The sequence below is a fragment of the Medicago sativa genome, chromosome 7, assembly GCF_051527215.1.
Source record: "Medicago sativa cultivar Bolivia chromosome 7, Bolivia_mono, whole genome shotgun sequence".
NCBI lineage: Eukaryota > Viridiplantae > Streptophyta > Magnoliopsida > Fabales > Fabaceae > Medicago > Medicago sativa.
The window spans coordinates 57,262,997-57,284,887 of record NC_140755.1 but is presented as its reverse complement, the minus strand read 5'-3'; the positions used below and the strand labels follow the sequence as shown (position 1 = coordinate 57,284,887).

The window sequence follows — 21,891 nt, the reverse complement described above, 5'->3', positions numbered from 1 at the left end:
TTCTCTTCTTTCACCAGAACCAATCATCTTCTGAGTTTTCCTTGCCTGAATGAAACACTGAGAACCATTAAAATTGACTGTGCAATCCAAAGCATCACACATTTTTGAAACATATAGTAAATTAAATTGAAACTCAGGAACATATAACACATGAGAAATAGAAAAATCTGGTGCAAAATTAATGGTTCCAGCATATTTAGCTATTGCAAAGTGGCCAGTAGGCAGTTTAATATGCATAGGAGCAATTTCATTGTATGAATGAAACCACTTAAGATTTCCACAAATATGATGACTTGCTCCTGAATCAATAATCCAGGAGTTTAGAGCAAAATTATGACAAGTTAAAGAAAAAATAAAACTTGTAATGTGCTTACCATTTGGTGTATGACCATTTGGCATAGAAAAAACCTGATTGGAGGAAGCTTGTGCAGGTGCTGAATCTTGTTTAAAAATGAATTCTAAAGCAGACTCATCAGCTTTTCATACTGCTCAGGTGTAATAGAAGTTGTAGCAACTGACCCTGATTCATGCTGAGAAGATGACTCTCCAACATCATTCTCCACAGAAGCATGATTAGCTTGTGAACCATTGTAATTTCTTTGTAGATGTGGAGGATAACCATGCTTTTTATAGCATGTTTCTACTGTGTGATTACTTCTTCCACAGAAAGTACAGACTCTAGGTTTGTGGTGATTGAAATTAGATCCTTGATTGGTACTCTTGTTCATGTGTCTTGAGTAACCAATCTTGGATTTTCCACCATTCACTGAGTTAATAGAAGGCAGAGGATCTTCTGCTATGGGTGCAAAGTTACCTTGTCTTTCATATTGCAACACCGTAGAAAAGATTCTATTCATAGGAGGAAGAGGATCCATAAGGAGGATCTGAGATTTAACCATGCTAAAATTATCATTCAATCCAGTAATAAACCTCATAGCATACAAAAGTAGATGATTCTTTCTAGCTGTACGCATTGATTCACTAGAACACTGAGTTCTGCAGCTACAACTAGGTATAGGCAAGTAAATTTCGAGTTCTTCCCATAACACTTTCAATTCAGAGTAAAAGGTAGTTACAGACTTTGAATCTTGTTGTAAAGCATAAATTTCTTGCATTAACTCAGAAATCCTTACCAAATCACCCTGAGCAAAACGTTCTTTGAGGTCATTCCACACATCCATGGCATTTTCCATGAATATGATAGACTGAGATATGGAAGGATCCACTGAATTCAAGATCCATGAATGTACCAACATATTGCAACGATTCCACGCGCGAAATGAAGGATCAAAATCATCAGTAACTGGAGGAATCGTTCCATCAACAAATTCGAACTTCATTTTTCCACCAAGAGCTCTTCTCATGGAACGAGCCCAGGAATGGTAGTTAGAACCATTCAGCACCGGAGTAACAGTCACATAGGAGGGTCCATCACTTGGATGAACAAAGTATGGACTTGTTTGATCCAAAGAAACTTCATAAGATGAACCTGCGCCATTGTTGTTGCGAGGTGCCATAGGAATCAGGAAACAGAGAAGAAGGAAAGGAAGAAGAAGTTGCGAAGAAAAAGCAACGAAAAGATGAAGAAAAGAAAAGCTTGGAAATCACGCATCCATGGCGGAATTGATGCGTAACTGAATCGTAACCACCTTCTCCAAAGAGAAGGCTCTTGATACCATATTGAGAAACTAACAGGAAATAGAAAAAGAGAGAAAAGAGAGTAAAAGTTGGTATTATTTGATGATAATGAATTGTTACAAGGTGTTTGATATATATACACATAGGCTTGCAAGACTAGACTAGCTTATTGTGCACTGCATACATCATATAACTGCTACACTTGTAACTAACTCATAAAACTGTTACAGCTGTCTTCTCCTTCTAGGGTTTTGGTTACTTGCGTGACAAGTAAAACTGGTGTAGTGTGTTCCTCTTCTTTATCATTCAATATCTTGCATTCTAAGCTTTCCATGGTGTGCTTCAATAGTAGGTATAAGAACATCAAACATTTTCATTCATCTCTTTTACGTTGGAGTTTGGAGATGCTAAAAGTTTTTTCTTTACGATATGTGCATGTTTTTTTTTTTTACCCAAACGATATGTGCATGTTCTTTTAATAAATCTCTAATAAATATAATGATTAGTGGTGTCATTTTTAATACTCTATCTTTTTCGGATCTTGATTGACTGCAGTCGCTTAAAGCGTGCAGTCACTGCAGTCAGATAAGCCTGCTCCGCTGGATTGATCCAATGGGATGAAAAACATCCACCCACCTCGAATAGGGTCTGAAGCTTCAATACATGCATGCACGCCTAGGAGCTTTAGTTAGCACTAGTATATTTATCTATTCATTTCTTGATTTGAGTTTATGTCCAATTTTATTTACTTTTTGATATCCATTCCATTTTAAAAGTACAAACCATTGAAACTAAATTAAAAATTAACTTGAAATCAAAATTTCAAAAAACAGATGTATAAAAATATACTTGTCAAAAAATATAGGTATAATGAACTCTACAAAAAACGAATTACTCAAAAGAACATGAGTTTGATTCCGCATCTCAAACATTTAGTTATCGTGAGAAATGAAAACAATTGATTACATCTATTGGTTTATACAAGAAAAAATACGCTAAAAATAAACTGCCGATAAGAAATTATATATTATATCGATGAAGAAAATATCATGACTATACCAATTATAACATCTTATATAAATTTTTAGAATATTATATAGGATATTATCATCTGATATTGGCCATTAATAAACGAAAAATGATAGATTGACACCCTTTTTTATGTACCACTCATGTACACCCCTTGTGGAAGGGGTATTTTAGTTATTTCACATCACATCATCACCCCTTTTTGGATGAGTTTTGCTATTTTTACCACATGTCATAATTGTGTGTGGATGTCAAAGTGTGTATGTCACCTAAGGTGGTCCATGTATAAGAGCTCTTAACAAAAATGAGTTAAATTACAGGAAAAATTAATTAATTTTTTTGTCTTACATCAAGACAAGATACACCACTTCAAGTTTACATGGTTTATGATTCACACACATTATGCGTGGAGAAGTGAGGAATCCGAGGTTCGAACCCCGGCCTCTACCCAAAAAAAATTAAAAATTATAAAAAATTTATAATTTTTTATCTACCAAAAAAAATGTATAATTTTTTTTTTTTGAGAAATAAGGTTTATAAAATTTATAATTGTCGTTTGTTTATTTTTGAAAACTTAATTTCAAATTGGTTTTTAATTTAGTTTCAACGTTTTTTTTTTATTTTGCAGAAAATTTAGTTTCAACTTTTCATTCTTTTTTAAAGTCAAATAGAAATCAATCAATCAATCAATAGTATATATAGTATATATATAAAGTAAGGTTTATTTATGTCACGTGTCACTTCCACATTCATTCTCGATATTTTTATTATTTTTTCTATTTTTAAAAACCAATATTTTATTTAACATAAATATCTCAACAAACTTTTGATCTTATGCACTCAGTATTTTTTTTAAATTTTTTTTATTGAATTTCTAATATTTTATGTAACGGAAATATCTCAACAAACTACACATAATACTTTCATTAAAGTTTACATGTACGATATTATTTTATTATTAAAAGACTCCAATTTTTTTATTTGTTTTTTGGAAAAGAAGCTTCAATTAGTTATTACTAATCTTTTAACACTATATCATTCAATTAGTTTTTATGTTTGAAGGAAAGAAAAGGTTCGATTAGTTGTTTTTTGATTAAAAAAAAAAAAGTTCGATTAGTTATTATGTTATCTTTTAGCAGCATATTCTAATGCAAATGTTAACTATAAATAAATGAATTTTCGTTAATCACATATTTACATATTTTGAGCACAAGCAGAATCCCCAAACCTTCTTTTCATCTAACATTTTTCCTTCTTCAGGTTTGCCAAACACCACTTTTATTATTTCTCATACATATACTTTGATATATATATTTCAACCACTTTCTTCCCTTTCAATCGATTTTTCTCTCTCATACGTATGGGCCACGAAACAAACTCTTGACCACATGTTTAAAGGGACCCAAAACTCTTACCACTTGGACTAATTCATTATTGATTTTGTTACACTTTTTATTCTTGCATTGGACATTCATCTCATCATTTATTTATTTTTATGATATTATTATAATTGTAAATTTAAATAAATTCAATTTAATATACTGACACGTGTATTCGTGCACATAAACTTATAAAACTTATTTAATATCTAACCCGGGCAACACCGGGTCTCTAAACTAGTGTAATATAAAATTGGGCTTAAACTCAAATCTGTAAATGAATAAATATACTAAAGTTGCATGTGCTTGCATGTATTGAAGCTTCGGACAATTCGAGGTGTGTGGATCCTTTTCATCCCATTCGATCAATCCAGCGGAGCAGGCTTATCTGACTGCAATGACTGCACGCTTCAAGCGATTGCAGTCAATCAAGATCCATCTTTTTCCTTGTTGAATTTCACATAAATATGCTAAATACATTTGACGGGTTGGTTCAATGGTAAGAACTTAGTCTTTGTAATATCAAAATATAAACCTCATAGGAGATGACTAAAAGATAACAATTAGTGTCGTTTTAATTAATAAAAATTTGTCTTTTCCTCAATTTTTCTAAAAAGAACATAAGTCTGCTAAATTATATACATCCTTTTTAATTTCTATTTAGTGAAATTTACATGAAATGGTTCAACCATAATTTATGCATACAAGACTTGGAAGACAAGTATAAATAAATTTTAGGCTTTATAACAGTTTTGACCCCCTAAATATTAGGAAGTTGCGATTTTGGCCCTAACAAAATAAAATACAATTCATCCCCGCTAAGTACGGCCCCTTTTGCAGTTTTGGTCCCCCAAATCAATTTTGACTCATTCAACGCACACTTGTATAATTTTTAATTTAAAAATATATAAAAATGCCACATGTAATGCTTTAATTAAAAAATTAAAAATTATTTAAAAACTGCAAAAATTATTTGTTTATACACGTGGCATTTTTATTTATTTTTAAATTAAAAATTATACGCGTGGCGTCCACGTGTGCGTTCAATGGGTCAAAATTGGTTTGGGCGGCCAAAACTGCAAAAATAATCGTACTTAGGGGACTGAGTTGTATTTTTGTTAAGGGGTAAAAATCGCAACTCCCTAGGAGGTGTTTGTTTCATGGTTACAAATTGAATTCCCAAGAATCTATGATGGGAATTGTTTATTCCCATATTTGGCAGACATGCACACAAAAATATTCCAGGGAATGAATTATTCCCGGTAATTTTCTTTTTCGCTATACTACATTATTTTTATTCCCAACAAAAAGGGTGGGTTTTATTTATTCAAGCGGTTAACATCTATGTGTTTTGAAAGACCATTTCTACCCTCTAAGTAGCCGCAACTTATCCACGTTTTTTTGGTTATATGTCCACGTTTATACACCAATTTATGTGCCACCCAACATGTTTTTCTTCTCTGCACTAATTTTGCCAGAAGTACGACTTTTAATATTTGGATGTGTAGGCGGTGTACTTTTATTGTAACAATAAATGTCATATTGTTTTTTCTGGGCGATGATCCTCTCCATTTCCTAAATAAAATGAAAATGTCAATTACTATAGTTTTGAAGTTAATATATGATATAAATGCACATATTTTAAGAATTGAAGATATTAATTGCACATTTATACATCAAAACTTTAGTAATGGAACAAATGGAGAGAACTTAAAATGGAGAGGATCTTCACCCGTTTTTTCTATTATTACAAAGAGCAGTGCTAAATGGACGGCATTTGTCCAAACGAATTTCGACGAACACGTGCAAGCTGTATCTCTCACGTGCAGTTTCTATTAAATATAAGAGATAAAATAATAAAAAAAATACTACCACTGTTACTTATACTCTCAAGGCCGCTGACGATTTGGATTTTCCTTTGCAAAGCAATCATCAACTCATCTTTTCTTTCCTCTACTGTTTAACCCATGTGCAACAAATTGCAACCACCATCTCTTTCTCTCAAATTACACCAAGCTGGGATTATCATTTGGAGAAATATACTACTGGGCCTCTTTTTTTCACAATCCCTTGAATTATGAGATAGAGATGATTGGTATCACCCTTCAAGTTTCGAATTAATGTGATGGGATAAGTTGTGACCAGAAGCAAGTGACCTCCACCTTAATGAAACCTCTGTAAGCATATCACAAACGTTTGTTGAGTTACGCAGGGTGAAGAGTTGCGTACAGGTTGAACTTTGAAGAAGTGAGTCCAACACATGATGCAAGGAAAAAAATTGAAGAGGCGGTGTACGGTGTGCTTGCTCCAAGAAATTTCAACTCTATTATTTATTTAATTTCTTATTGTTTTTTTTTTTTTTGGACAAAGTAATTGAAACGCGTGAAAACAGAAACAATTCACACGTCCGTACCAAATATCATTTCCCTATTACAAAGTCATTATTTTGATTGATTGCATCAATAAAAGAAAACATAGATTAATTGATGTATGAAATAAAACTATCAAATATACACCACTGGGTTAGATTCTTTTTATGAATTGCAGGTTTAGATTGTTCACTGATAAGAACAGTAATAATTTGAAATAATAGAGAAAACTGAAAACATGTTTATGTTACCAAAGGGTATTTTGATAATTATATATATTTTTTAAAAATAATTTTCAGGAATTCAAATTATCAACCAAACATATTTTTTGAACATTCCTTGAAATAAAGTTCGCCCCTTTTATTCCCGAGAAAAGGTTAATCCTAGGAATAATTTTGGTAACCATGAAACAAACGTCCCATAATACTTAGGGGGCAAAACTGATATTAAACCTAACTTTTATTCAGATTTATCATGGAGCATCTTTGACGCTTCAAGTTGGGTCACAATTTGGCCACAAAATGTCTCATGTGCTTCACTTCTCTTGGCAAATTAATAGCGCCAACTTCAGTTTGTTTTTCGATAAGATTTATCCCTTTACCTTTGGACGTACAAATCTAAGATGACAAATACACCTTGAGTTGAGTATTTTGTGTGCTCAGTCTTCATAGGACAAATGCTTATTGACCAAAAAAAATTAGATTTTTTTAACAAAACATGAATAAAATATAAATTTTTATGTTTTTTGTGCTTTAAAATCCATATTTAATTCATGTTTTGTTAAAAAAATCAAACTATTTTTTGAGAGATTGTCATAATATTCTACACATTTTGAAAAATTTCATTAAAAATTATGAAGGCTAGACATGAGTGTTTAAAAAGTAGAGATCAAAAGTGATGATTGATAACTTTTAAAGGACTAAAAGTCTAATAAAAAATTTAGAGGATTAAAATGAAAAGTTAGTATATTTATAGGGAGCAAAAATATATTTTACCCTTTCAATTTTAAACATAATCCTACTTGCACCCAAACTGTTCTTTGCAATGTTCATTTTTCATCTTTTTTATTTTATTTGATTTCGCGCTTGTACACGGGTTTTATGGATTGTGCTCGTGATGAGTGATTGTTTGTTAAGATAATTTAAGGGTTAGTCCACTAAATTTGATTTTTCACTTTGTATTTTTGTTTGGGTAGTACCAGAGTCAAGTCTAATGTCCACCCAATCATTGTATCTCTTTGTTTTTAGTTATTATAATTTTACTTTTGTCTAAAAAAAAGCATAATCCTTCCAATAAATTGTTATTTTCTTTAGTTAATGTATAGTTTCTATTTAATTTGTGTAAAATGATCTATTGTAACAATTTTTTGAGAAGGAGAGATTTTTTTTGAGAGAGTAATTTTTTTTCTTTAGTAGACTACACCCCTTTTTAATTTCTTTTCACTATTCTTCTTTCTTACAAGAAAAAAAAATCCCCCCTTTATTGTAGATAGCACAGGATAACAACTATTGCAGTTGTGTTTTTTGTCTTAAGCATCAAGGTGACTCTAGCTATATTTTTTGCATGGAAATAGTAGAAAAAAGAAAAATTTAAGAAGAAAGGTATTAGATCAATTACTCTACAAAGTAATATACAATACAACATTATTCTTGCAGGCAATCCTGCCAACCTTCATTTGATAAAAACAAATGTATTTATTTATACTAAAAAAAGAAAAATCATTAAATAAAAATGTGGTCGTGGTACCAACAATCCTCCATTGTGTCTTGTATTTACATGACAAGATTCTATTTTAGAAAGAGGCGAGTTATTTGAACAATCATTTGGTTTAATACCTGTGTATAATTTATGAGATAATGATAAATTTACAAAAAAAAAGGTTGATATTATCACGAAAACCAAATCAGTAGAGAGATAAACTAAAAACATAATGTAAGTATGTGAGATAAAATTATCACAAAAGTTGTCCAAAAATGATCGTACAAATATTATTTGGCAAAATTACATTTTTAGTCCCTTAACTTTATTTTAGGTAACAGTTTGGTCCTTTATCTTTTTTTCATTTCAATTTGGTCCTTTTTGTCCATTTTCATATACATTTTCAAGCTTCAAATTTAATATTCTTATGCAAACATAGACAAGGGTCATAGATTTGAAGACTAAAAGATCATAAGAAAATAAAATCATGAATTTTAAGCTTAAAAATTCATATGTAAATGGATCAAAAGGACAAAATTGAAATGAAAAAAGATAAAGGACCAAACTGTTACCTAAAATAAAGTTAAGGGACTAAAAGTGTAATTTTGCCAATATTATTTCTATTCTGAAAAAGCAAGAAATCAAGTCGTGAGACATTTAAGTTTGGTCGGGTTGCATGTCATTGTCGACACCTACTCCCTCCGGTCACTATTATAAGCAAAAGTTCACTTTTTAGATTCGTTCAATAAATGATGTATGTGGTCTATATATAGACTACATACATCATTTATTGAATGAACCTAAAAAGTCAACTTTTGCTTATAATAGTGACCGGAGGGAGTACAAGTTAGTGAGATTGAGTATATACAATGAGAAATGATATTTGTACAACCATTTTCTTACAACTTTTTGACATCTTTCTCTCTCATACTCACATTATCTTTTTATTCTCTCTCATCCTTTTTCTTTCTCTCTCTATTATTTTTGACCAATCAAATAAGAGAAAACCAAAGTTATCATTAAAGTTGTACCAAAGAGTTGTACATATATCACTACTCATATAGCAATAGACTCTCCCAAATTGTCGTTGTCTCAAATGATATGACCATCTAGATTCTAGACCCTCTATGCCATATTTATGACCGGCTACGTGCTTTCACCTCAATATGGATTTTAAAAGGTGTTAAATAATTTATCGTTTTTATAAATATTTTAATTTTGTTCTTAATACTTCTAAATTTTTTCACCAAGTTTTGGTTTTAAAAGATTCTACATTTTTTCACCAAGTTTTGGTTTTAATACTTCTAAATAGTAGAATTATATGTCCTTGAAATGAGTAGAATTATGTGTATCATTTAAAATTTTAAATTATTTTTTAAATTCATGTTTAATACATTATAGAAATATTTTTTCCAATTTTTTTTAACAAAAGATGAACTCAATTTGATTTTTTATACTTTTAACTTTTATAATTTTATAATTGATTCATAATTTGTTAAAAAAAAATTAAATTTTTGTAATAGATTGTTATAATATTCTAAACAATGCTATAAAAATTTGTTTTAAAATATGAAAAGTACACATTGTTGTTATAAATATTTTTTGTGGTGGTCAGTGTTTGAACCCTGGACCTTTGCATATTTTATGTATTGTCCGTACTAACTGAGCTAAGCTAAAAAGGACACATTATTGTTATAAATATAAAATGAGTAAATGACATAAAAAATTGTACATGTAATTCATATTTAAAGAGACTCAGCGTGAATCCCTCTCGAGTCTTCCAATTGATTTTTTAAGTTAAAATTTCTTTAAAACACTCTAAGTGTATTTAGACGAGGTCATTGAAATTTATGAAAATTAAAATCATAGACTATTGAAATGCTTCAGTTAAATTTCTTTTGGTTTGGACAAACGGATGAAATATTTTACACCAATCCTAAAAACTTTGGGTTGAGATGTTGAGGCATAAATACTTGTCTCACACTCACATTTAATATACTCCTTTTAAGCATGTTAATACTTGCATTTGTCATGCTATTGTGAAAGTGGTGGAAATCTTAGGATCGAGTTTCATTTGTAGAGTTGGACGAGGCCAAATATTCATATGGTATGATAAATGGTTAGATAATGTTTTTCTTTTGTAATGTTGCGACATATGTTCATATTTGTGATACCAACCTTGGTCTTTGTAATTTGGTTCAAAATGGGGATGGAAACATCAACAAACTCTACACTCAACTTCCATCCCTTTACTAAGATTGCATTCATAGCATTACTATTGATCATGACTTTAAAGATAGACTCATTTGAAGTGGTTCTCCTAATGGTAGATACTCAACTAGTTATGGATATAAGTGGTTAGATCGGAATCTAACTTGATAAGTAGAGCTCGTTATTTGTTGGAGTTGGATTTAGATGCTACCATTCTATGAAAATATGAGACATTTTTGCTAGGATTAAACACCATGTTGTTAGGGATGCGGGTACTATGTTTATAATAGCCTCTTATGAATTTTGGAGGAATAGAAACCAATAGATTTTTCAAAATGTTAAAAAAGATACTTGGACTTCAATTATAATATCTTGTCATTATTTCGTAGTTCTTGACTCAACAAATAAACACTGTATGACTTGTCAGGTTAGTTGGAATCCTTCATTGGAAGGTTATATTAAAATCAATGTGGATGACACTTTTTTTACAATTCTGGTAATGCAAATTTTGGAGGTCTTCTGATTTTTTTTATTCTTGTGGCAGAGCTTCTAATTTGTTGGCTGCTATTTGGAAAGGTCTTCAACTAGTGTAGGATCTTGGTTATATGTCTATCATCATGAAATTTGACTCTCATGAAGCTTTGAATCTTACTATTGATACTAAACAAACTGATTTTCATTCCCACACAAAGTTTGCTTTCTCTTAAGAATGCTCTCTTATCTTCCGTAGGTGATACCTTTGAGGTATTTTGGGAGCGAATTAGCTTGTTTGTTTTTCTTGTATTTTATTTTTCTATTGAAAAAAAGAAACTCTGTTATGCAGTTTTAATGAAATTTAAAAAAAGTTGAGGGTTTAATTTTAAAATACGAAAATATATAGACCAATTTGAAAAAATTTATGGTCCAATTTACAAATTCTAACAACGATAATCACCAACTTGCAAATTTTTTGAAATTTTTTAGGAACGAACTTGTAGATTTGAATAATTATATTTAATTTAAATTTTCCCAAAAAAAATATATTTAAAAGTAAATTAAAAGAATAATTATGACATTGGTCATTTAGATATGCATTGTTTTGTCCTTGTGAGCTTAGCTCAGTTTGAATGGACAATGCATAATATATGCAAGGTCTGGGTTCGAACCCGACCACCACCAAAAAAGATGTTCATTGTTTCATATTTTGAACATAATAATAATAATAATAATAATAATAATAATAATAATAATAATAATAATAATAATAATAATAATAATAATAATAATAATAATAATAATAATAAGTCAAATTAAGAGGATATGTATAAAAAATGATAGTCATAGAAATGTTAACGTACTAGGTGACAGCGACCACCATACTTCGACATATATATATTGAAATAAAAGACAAGCATTTACTCCAACAAAACACGTCAAAGTATCAACACTTTCATGGATGACACACTCAACAGAGGAGATGATATTTCACCCTCTCTTCTTCACAAAGCAATTGAAGAATCAAGTGTTTTTGTTATCGTTTTTTCTCTCAACACTATGCTTATTTCATTCCACTTGGTGTTTCAACGAACTCACACATATCCTCCAATGCAAGGAAAAATGTGTGTGATTGCACACGATCCTGCAATCATAGTTTATCTTTTTGGAAATGTTTATCGAGTCAATAATTTGCTCAAGATAAGTCATTGCTGGGATTACTAATTGAATTAATTAATGAGTTCCTACTTCACATTCTATATACTCAAACATGGAAGCAAAGATGGGGCAGATTCAAATTATATAATTTGTTTTGTTGAAGACTAATGTTTCGGTTTGTTCAATATATGCCAGCCTTCTTGAATGAATACCAGGGTCGTTCCTATAGTTTTACGGGCCTTAGACATAATATGAGAAAATGGCTTCTTATATAATATGTCATAAATTTTTTTAGCTCATTGTTGTGATTTTATTATCTCTTCATTTAGTTTTTTTTTCCTGCTTTTACTCCCAAATAATTTTTTTTAGGCAACATCTGAAAATAAATCAAATACTTTATAGACACCAAAAACAAAATAAAATAACGTAGAAAATAACAATTGCACTTGCGAAATGATCAAGAATGCGTCTCACATCGGTTTTAATAGTCTTGAATGCATCTCGCATTATTTTGCAATATCATATTCAATTTTGCAATCATTTCAATCAATTCAAGAAAGTTGACATTACAATATTGAAATAATTTATTTTTTTGAAACCTTAGAAAGACAAGACTAAGATTAATTTTGTATACTCATTTTCAACTAAAATATATATTTTTTTATTATGAAAATTATCCAACTTTCTTGGATAATAAATATCACCAATATTTTTAATATTAGTGAGGCACATTATTAGGAACAAAGGGCCCAAAAAAAATATTGTCAATTTCTCCCATACTAAATTTTTTGGCAAATTATTAAGAAAAACCAATTTTTTTATAGGGATGGTGTATATAGAAATTTGTGTTATACGAGGGTATATATAGCAAATCTTGCTAAAAGGGCCTAAATAATTAACAGACTTGAACCCAGTCTACCATCATGTATATATTTGGGGGTCTTTCAGTAAACTCTGCTATATAAACCCCCAATAAACTAAATATTTCTATATACATCCCTACCGTAAAAAAAAATTTAGGACCCCCTAATGGCATGGGCCCTAGGCCGTCGCACTCCCGGCTTATGCCTAAGGCCGGCCCTGATGAGTACCCTCTCGTTGATAAAATTGCGAAAGATATCTAGAGAAAATTGAGCCGCCCATTTTGCATGTTGAGGCAACCGATGTTCGGATCATAGGAATTTGGGGCATTGGAGGAATAGGTAAGACAACAATTGCTAGAGGAGCAACACTATATAAAAAATTGGCACCTCAGTTCAGTTCCAACGTGCGACTTCATTTGTTTATCTCCTAAACGATGAAAAAGACCTCTGCTTCGATGATTATAAATTAAAATTAGACTTTCCCACTGGGCATATATAGATCTTAAACCACAAATTACTAGAAATTCTTGATGTTTTATGCAGGGCCGTTCCTAGAATTTTATAGGCCTCAGGCATAATACGAAAAAAGGACCGTTTATATAATACATCATAAAAAAAAAAAATAGCTCATTGTTGTGATTTTATTAGCTCTTCATTTTTTCCCCCACTTTTAACTACCAAATAATTTTTTTTAGGCAACATCTGAAATAAATCAAATACTTTATAGACACCAAAACAAACTAAAATATGTAGAAGAGAACAGTAGCATCTGTGAAATGATCATGCATGCGCCTCACAATGGTTTCATGATTATGATGCGTCTCGCATGATCTTGCAATATCAAATTCAATTTTGCAATACTTTCAACCAATTCAAGAAATTTGGCATTACAATATTGATATAATTTATTTTTTTGGAACCTTAGAAAGACAAGATTAAGATTAATTTCATAGCTTCATTTACAACTAAAATATAATTTGTTTTGTTATGAAAATTATCTTAATTTCTTGGATAATAAATATCACCAATATTTTTAATATTAGTGAGGCACATTATTAGGAACAAAAGGCCCAAAAAATATCAACAATTCCTTCGATAATAATTTTTTTTGGCACATTATTATGGAAATCCAAAAAAAATTATAGGAGGGTGCATATAGAAATTTTCGTGTAATACAAGGGTATATATAGCAAATATAACCAAAAGGGCCTAAAACATTAACAAATTTTAACCCATCCTTTTATCATATCAATATTTTGGGCCTTTTATCGAACTTTGCTATATAAACCCCCCCATAAATAAAATATTTCTATATACACCCACTCCATCGAATTTTTTTTAAGGGCGACCCCTAACGGCATGGGCCTAGGCCGTCGCACCCCCGGCCTATGCATAGGGCCGGCCTTGGTTTTATGCAACACCTCCTCCGAGACTTTGCAATCTTAAAAATACCTCATTTTGAGCTTGAGCAAGTTTTATTTATATCTCTCTGTTTTATTATAGTTTGCTCTTGCCTTCTCATAGTTTATCAATATGTAAGAAAATGTTGCAAAGTGAAATAAAAACGACTTACCAAGAGTACTTTCGCAAAAAAGAATAAAAAAAAAAAAAGAAAAAAAACAGGACCCAGTTTGCTCAGTGCCAATGCATGATTATCTCTCATAGGCAAATGAGGTTTGATTTTATTGATATTTTCCCTTCGACTATTAATATTTGTTGCTATGTTTGATGTCTTTGAATTTATAAAGTTAAATATCTAAAGAACCGTGTAAGAGTTTATCACAAAAAAAAGGAACCTTAAAAGAGCGTTTCATAGCATTAAATTATCAGTTTTCTTCATTAAAAAATACAAAAGAGAGAGAACGTGACATATTGGAGATATATCAGATGATAGTGTAGGTTTATATCAGGTCATGTGTGGAGCTTCAGTTGTTTGGAGAACAAAACTTGGCCATGAACAAAAGAGGTGGGTTTGGGTATGTCTATTTACATTACTAACTTACTATTATCGTGGTCCATGGATTAACCAAACACAAGCTGAACAAAACCTATTATTTAGCAGTTAGGAACAAAAGGAGCCCATAAATAAAGATAGAATTACTAGGAATTATTTAGGAAAAAGGGGAAAGTTGTTAACCCTTAAGTAGTTATGTAGTTGTTGGTTAGTTTAGTTATTATCTTTCTGTTTAGGTTTAAATGTGTTATTGGTCCCTGCACTTTCATCAGATTTTGACATTAGTCTCTGCACTTTTTTTTGTTTGGTATTGATCCCTGCACTTTGTAAAAATATTGGTATTGGTCCCTCTGTTAACTTTCTGTTAAAAAAAAAACACAAAACTAACGGAGTGCCACATGGCCCAATCATTTCACGCCACGTGGCACAAATACCAATATTTTTACAAAGTGCAGGGACCAATACCAATATTTTTACAAAGTACAGGGACCAATACCAATAGTTTTGTGTTTTTTTTTTTTAACAGAAAATTAACAGAGGGAACAATACCAATACTTTTACAAAGTGCAGGGACCAATTTCAAACAAAAAAAAGTGCAAGGACCAATGCCAAAACCTGATGAAAGTGCAAGGACTAAAGACATATGGTAGTTATTCTGTTCGTTAGTCCCATGTTCTATAAATAGGACTAACTTCTGTTTAGAAAGTTAGGAAATTATTTTGTGAAAGTTGTGAACTAGAGAGTGCTATAGTTGAGGGGAAATAGCTCATTTGTGTACTTAATTCTTTGAAATCAATCAACTCACGGGCTAATAGTTCACTTTCCCTAATTTTTGAAGGTTAGGATTTGTAGGATCCTAACAACTGGTCCGACATGCTTCGCTCCTTGCCATGGAAAACTGGGTAATTGAATTGAAGCTCTTCGCGAACGAGCATACCGTGAAGGTATGAGAAAGAATAATTGAGAAAGAATAATTAAGATTGCAAAAAGGAAAAGTGGAGAGAAGAAACTATGAGATTGAAATATTTGTGAAGAAGACAATGAAGAAAGAAGGGTGTGGCGTTTACAACTCCTCGGCAGTAAAGTGCCGAAGGAGATTTTTTTTTGAAATTTGCTTTTCCTCGGTAGTTAACTGCCGAGGTTTTCCTCGGCAGTTAACTGCAGCCGGATGTTTAATTCCTCGGCAGTTAACTGCCGAGGGGGCAAAATTGTATTTTATATGTGTGTCCCAGCCTTTTCAAATGTGTGAACAGCAATTTTCAACTTGGAATAGGCAGGTCCCTAGAGTTTTAATCTAATAGTACAATTTTTTTTGGTTAATTTCCTCACTGTGATTTTGAATTTTTACTAATGGTAACTTCATCAAATTTGTCGATAAGAAAGAGTTGTACTTCTAACTTCATATAATATATACAACTCAATAAATCAAAACTTTGAAAAGCTGGACATCAGAAAATAAAAATGGTCTTCGAATTAGTGACTGCCAAACCACAGTTAACAATAACCACATCAGGCCTGCAGCATTTTATAAATCATGGTGTTTTTCATGTAGTGCAGACAAGCTCGCCAGTCAGGGCCTAAACTTAAAAAAAGACAGTTGCGTGCACAAAATCCAAATGAATTTGAAATACCTGAAATGCAAACGATAAATGCAAAAAGTTAAACACAAGGTGATAGCAGAGTTAATGGATTAACAACATCAATAAGAAATAACATGTTCGAACTAGTTGTTCCAGCGTCAGGAGACCAACCAAAAAATTGTATGCTTTGAAAACTTTATGCACAAAACTAATTCAATGATTGACATGAGATTCGTTTATAACATCAGTTACCCAAAAGTCAAAGCCTTGTCATAAAAACTGGGAATATTAGGCCTTGCAGGATGTAATGAATTTATTGGAGCCATCATATAACAAATAAATTAAGGAAAAATGCAGCCATGGGAAACGACAGCAAATCAACAAATGCCAATACTGGAAACTTTATACCTTATCTCACTGTAACTTTATACCTTATCTCACTGTAACAAGGCGTTCCATGTACTTATGAATTCCAAAGTGAAAAAAACAAAACAAAATGAGAATTAGAGCTTCAACATTTAAAACTCGAAAAAGAAAAGTATGGGTGGTTAGCCAGTTTATGTACAAAGGACATATTACATACCTGCAGCCGCCCATCTTAATTTATTTGCATCCGTAAAAAACTTATCATTATGCAGCATTGCTCCCACTCGGCTCTTCAATGTCTTAATTTTTAAAAGTTTCAAACTATTATCATTAGCATCAATTCCTTTAGTATGAAGAGGACAGAGGTAATCATGTTTGCTGAACTCAAAAGTGAAGTTGTGGGCATCAAAAAGCCTGTTATCAATGCTAGCAAAGTCCAAGTGATATTTCCATATGAATGTGTGATCTTGGACGACTAACCTACTTCCATCCTTTGAAAAGAAATGGCATTTTATCTCAGCATAGTTAGCAAGAATTTGTATGCGACCATCAGCTTCAAATGTTAATATGTACGTAAAGCTACCACTTCTTGCTATTGCATCATCCATATCCCCACATCCCAAAACAACAGACAGGCCAAAACCAACAAGCCTGCTATTACTTAGCCAGTCTGGAGACTCCATTTTCGTTGCTATCAAACGTCCCGTACAACGATAACGAAACCAACCAGGAATTGCACTCCCAGGAAAACAAAAGAACACAGATTTGTAAGCATCCTTGGTGATTCTAAGCCATGCTTCAGCCCCAATATTACTGCAAGCAGTTTCATCCATTTCTTGACTATTGGTGAAATGAAATATGAAGTTGTTCTCATCGGAATTTGATGGGAGTTCCAACCTTGAATTTGAAATTATTTTTCTAACGGACGGGCAATCATACACCAACAACTGGTTTAGAGATGATAGAAGTTGTGGGATACATTAATCAAGCCTTTTGCAATCACTTAAATCAAGTGATTTTAAGCTTGAGAGATTAGCTATGCTCTCTGGAAGGTTCACAATACTGCAACAGCCAGAACAATCAAGCTCAGATAGATAGTTTAGATTAGCAATGCTGTTTGGAAGTGACACCAGATCACTGCATAACTTCAGGCACAAGGTTCGAAGTCCAGCCAAATACTCCAAAGATGAAGACAGTTCCTTAATTGCTGTTTTTGTTAAGTTAATGTGAACAAAAGTTTCGGCAGGCTCCAAGATCTCTGGGAAGGTCTTCAGCATTGAGCAACCATGAAAATCAAGTTTTGTCAGCTTCAATTTGAAAATACTGCTTGGAAAAGTTTCAAGTGATTCACGGTAGGTAAGGTCTAACTTGCTAAGTTCGCCAAGACTTCCAATGGAAGATGGAATAATCTCGAGCTTACGACACCAGCGCAAGCTCAATTCTTCAAGCCCAACCACATGGTGCAAGGATGAAGGTAGTTCTTTGATTGCTGCACTGTTTAAGACAAGAACCATTGAACTTTCTACATTCTCCTTAATCTCACCAAACTTCTCCAAATTAAAGCAGCCACAAAGGTAGACTCTTTTTAGAAATTTTAACTTGAAGATTTCAGTTGGAAGGCCAAGAGGGATTCACAATAAGAGAGATCTAACCAACAAAGCTCATTAAGACTTGGAAATAATGAGGGTGAACCGTCTCCCAACACTTCTAAGTTTAGTAATTGCATATTATCTTCTGGTTCTTTATTTAACTCAACACAATCTAGGATTGAAAAAATAATTAATATATAAGGGATCTGATATATCTAGGATTGGTAAAAATCACAGATCATATCTAGGATTGGTAAGAAGAACTATCAGATGCTACAACATACAACATTTATTAAAAAGATTTACATATAAGGGATCCGATATATCAAGTGAGAGCAGGACACATGGAAAAATCTAATATTGGCAATAAAAACTATATATGGATCCATTCATTCGAATATAAGATTAAATGGTCAAACTTATCCCTTCTCACAATCAGCACAAATACGGTCCCTAAACACAAATAAGGCATAACCAAAGAAAGATATGATGCCACAACTATCATAGGACAAAAAATGAGATTTAAGACTAGAAACACAGAAAAAAAAGGAAAGACAAAAACAGATGATATTGCAACAGAAGATTACTCTATTCTACTCCATTAGTAACATCTCACCAGAAGTGTGAATGGTTCTTCAGACATTTTAGCAGCCAAACCAGGGAGAAGGTTATACTGCTGCTCATAAGTGTAGGCATGAGCATAGATAATCCTGTGCAGTCAAAAACAGAAATTGGTAAGAATTCAGCACTAAATATTCACTATCAGGATCCAATTATGATACATATAGTATATGAAATAAAGGAAGAATACATTGTCTAACACAGTCCAGGATCCATGCCAAACCTCTCAGCTATGGAAACATTTCGCTCAGGCCGACTAGAGTACAAATGAACATTAAACTTCGATAAGTGAATATCAATTGAAAAGGCAACATAAGTTATCGTTTTTTAAAAAAGAAGAGTAAAAAACATACAAAGTTCCTACAGTGTCAATGTAAGCAACTTTTCCATTGCAGCCATGCATACCAGTTGGCAACTAATTAAGGAATAGCAAAGTTAAGAATCTCACTTTACCTCTATGTCACCTTTATGACCATCAAGTGTGCCTTTTAGATTCCCATATACATCTTAAACTTGAACAACTCTATCCATGCTTCCTAATGCAAGAAACTGTCCATCGTAGCTAATAGCTAAACTAGATACAGAGTTTGTGTGTGCTGCGGTAGCATGATCACAAGAACTTATCCAAGATATAAAAATAAATATCCATTCATCATCAGGCTATGTATGTTGCAAATACCTTCAAACTCAGAATCCTTATTTCATTTGCCAATCGATCTTCCAGAGAAATCCTCTGGAATCACCACCACCTGTAGCTACCAACGTTGCTTTTGTTGGGGCTGCAGGAAACCAAGTATATTCCCCCTACACAAGAAGGAACGGAAATATGATTATAAAACACCCTGAATACATATAATACATACATAACTTCAAAATTTGAAAAGCGCATAAATCTAACCACCATGAGTATTGAATCACTACTAAAACTTACCAATTTTTACAAAGATTATGTGAAATTAGAACAAAATAACAAATCCTGATTCAAAATTTATGGTAAGCATTACAAGTCATATAAATTGAACTAGCAGTAACAAACAAACATGAACACATATAAACAAAACCACAAACTACAACAGGAAAATTGAAAAGTCGACACAAACACTCACAATCATAAATTAGATTAGACTTCGATGTACCAATAAATGAAAATAGTGAGCATAAATCAATTGTAAAATTGAAATAAAGGAAAAAAAAAAAAAAAAAAAAAACACATGAAAGATGAACATTGCGTTAGTAGGATTGTGAAGTAGTCAATAGAAAGAAAAAAAAACTATGGTTTTGATTGAAGTAATCGATGGAAAAACTTACCAGAATCATGAAAGATGAAACTTGATACAAAATCCATTGCTGACAGAAGGTTATATGCGCAAAATCAAAAAGGGGATAACGATAAGAGATGGAAAACACAAATCGAGATGAAGATCATAGGGGAAGAGCACGTACCAAAGATGACGATCAAAGACGGCGAGTGCAGAACGAAATCGTGAGCCAATGAGAATCCAAAATGGTGGTGATTAGGGTTCGTTGATTTGGGATTGACTTTGAGAGAATCGTGAGAGAATGAGAATCCCAAATAGTGAGAGAATGAGATTAGGGTTCGTTGATTTGGGATTCACTACAAAATGAAATGAAAGAAACTTGTGCAGGTTGTGAGTGACAAATATGCAAAACAATGAATGTTACTAAGCGCTTTTTTCAACAGTATGACAGTAACAGTTAAATAAATGTTTCAAATCACTATGGGGAATATCAAGTTTAACTATGTTTTTTGGGTTTAAGTCCAGTGGCAACCATTTTTTAGGGAAGCCATCCCAACCAAATAACTTTAAATCATCTGGAAGAATTTCTAGCAATGCAGGAAGGGTCACATTTGAGTCTTTTGAAAAGCCATAAGGCTTACAGAACTGCACCATTCTAAGATTATCCATCTTTTTTAATGTTTCAGCATTTAGCTGAACCTTTTCTATCTTGCATATGTCCAGGAATATACACTGGATTGCATCTGTCCCCTAAAAATATATATATGCATTGAATTAGAGGAATGAGTTATCAAGTGAGATTTAAGGGATATAAGAATATACCTTGTTATTTCGTAAAACTTTATAAATTTCCGCATGCTTCCATAGTCGACTGCGTTTTCCAGGATCATTGACACATCGTCAATGAATCAACGAACAATTTCATGTCCCATATCCACCTTCTGAAATAGATATAAGGCCTCTATCTTTGAGAACATCCATTCCAATGTGAGCAGAGTAACCACAACAACTATCTAGTGTCTGTGTTTAAAGGCATTTATACTGAAGAGACGTAGAGAATCTTGAAAATTCATCTCCCTAACCTCATATATTCCATCGGCATGAGCACCTGAATGTCTCTACTAGTCACAATGATTCTACTACCGTTCCCAAAGTTATTATGCCCTCCAATTAACATTACAATGATGGTTTTATTAGTGTCAAATGGTTCCTTGATTAATAGTTGCTTGTTACGCAAGTTACCTTGATCATTGGTGATATATGTTTTCTTTTGCCATTCTTTCTTCAGAGGAATCTCTGGATTCTTACCCTTGTCATCTTTAACATGTTTCTCGACCTTGTCCACCGATTTCTTGCCTGGTTTCTTGGAGTCTTTACCATTATCCACCACATGTTTAGTTATGTCATCATAGATTTTGATGCACCGGTGGATAGAATGACTAATTTTTTTTTTTTTGACAAAATGGATAGAATGACTAATAATCTTGCAGTTAGCAAAAAAATATGGCATCTTTTCATATACTACCTGTACATAAAAAGAAAAACCGTCGCATTCCAGCAATTTATTTTTATAAATTCTCTCAGAAAGATCCATATCCACCAGAATTCGAGAGTAATGATCGAATATTCGATTTTTCGTGGCATCATCAATAGCGAGCGGTGCGCCCACACCTGATGCTATTTCAAATAGAATCTTTGTTCTC

At 32.3% G+C, this 21,891-nt stretch overlaps 1 pseudogene across 1 annotated transcript; it reads right to left on the bottom strand.

The window, feature by feature from the left end:
• Nucleotides 1–16,107: 16,107 nt before the first annotated feature.
• Nucleotides 16,108–20,558, bottom strand: LOC146907035 (disease resistance protein RPS4B-like; annotated as a pseudogene). Its single transcript, XR_015018083.1, has 7 exons — nucleotides 20,373–20,558; nucleotides 20,238–20,276; nucleotides 19,383–19,733; nucleotides 18,925–19,018; nucleotides 16,937–18,213; nucleotides 16,785–16,815; nucleotides 16,108–16,404 (listed from the first exon to the last, which is right to left on the bottom strand). The product of XR_015018083.1 is annotated as a disease resistance protein RPS4B-like (transcript).
• Nucleotides 20,559–21,891: the final 1,333 nt, after the last annotated feature.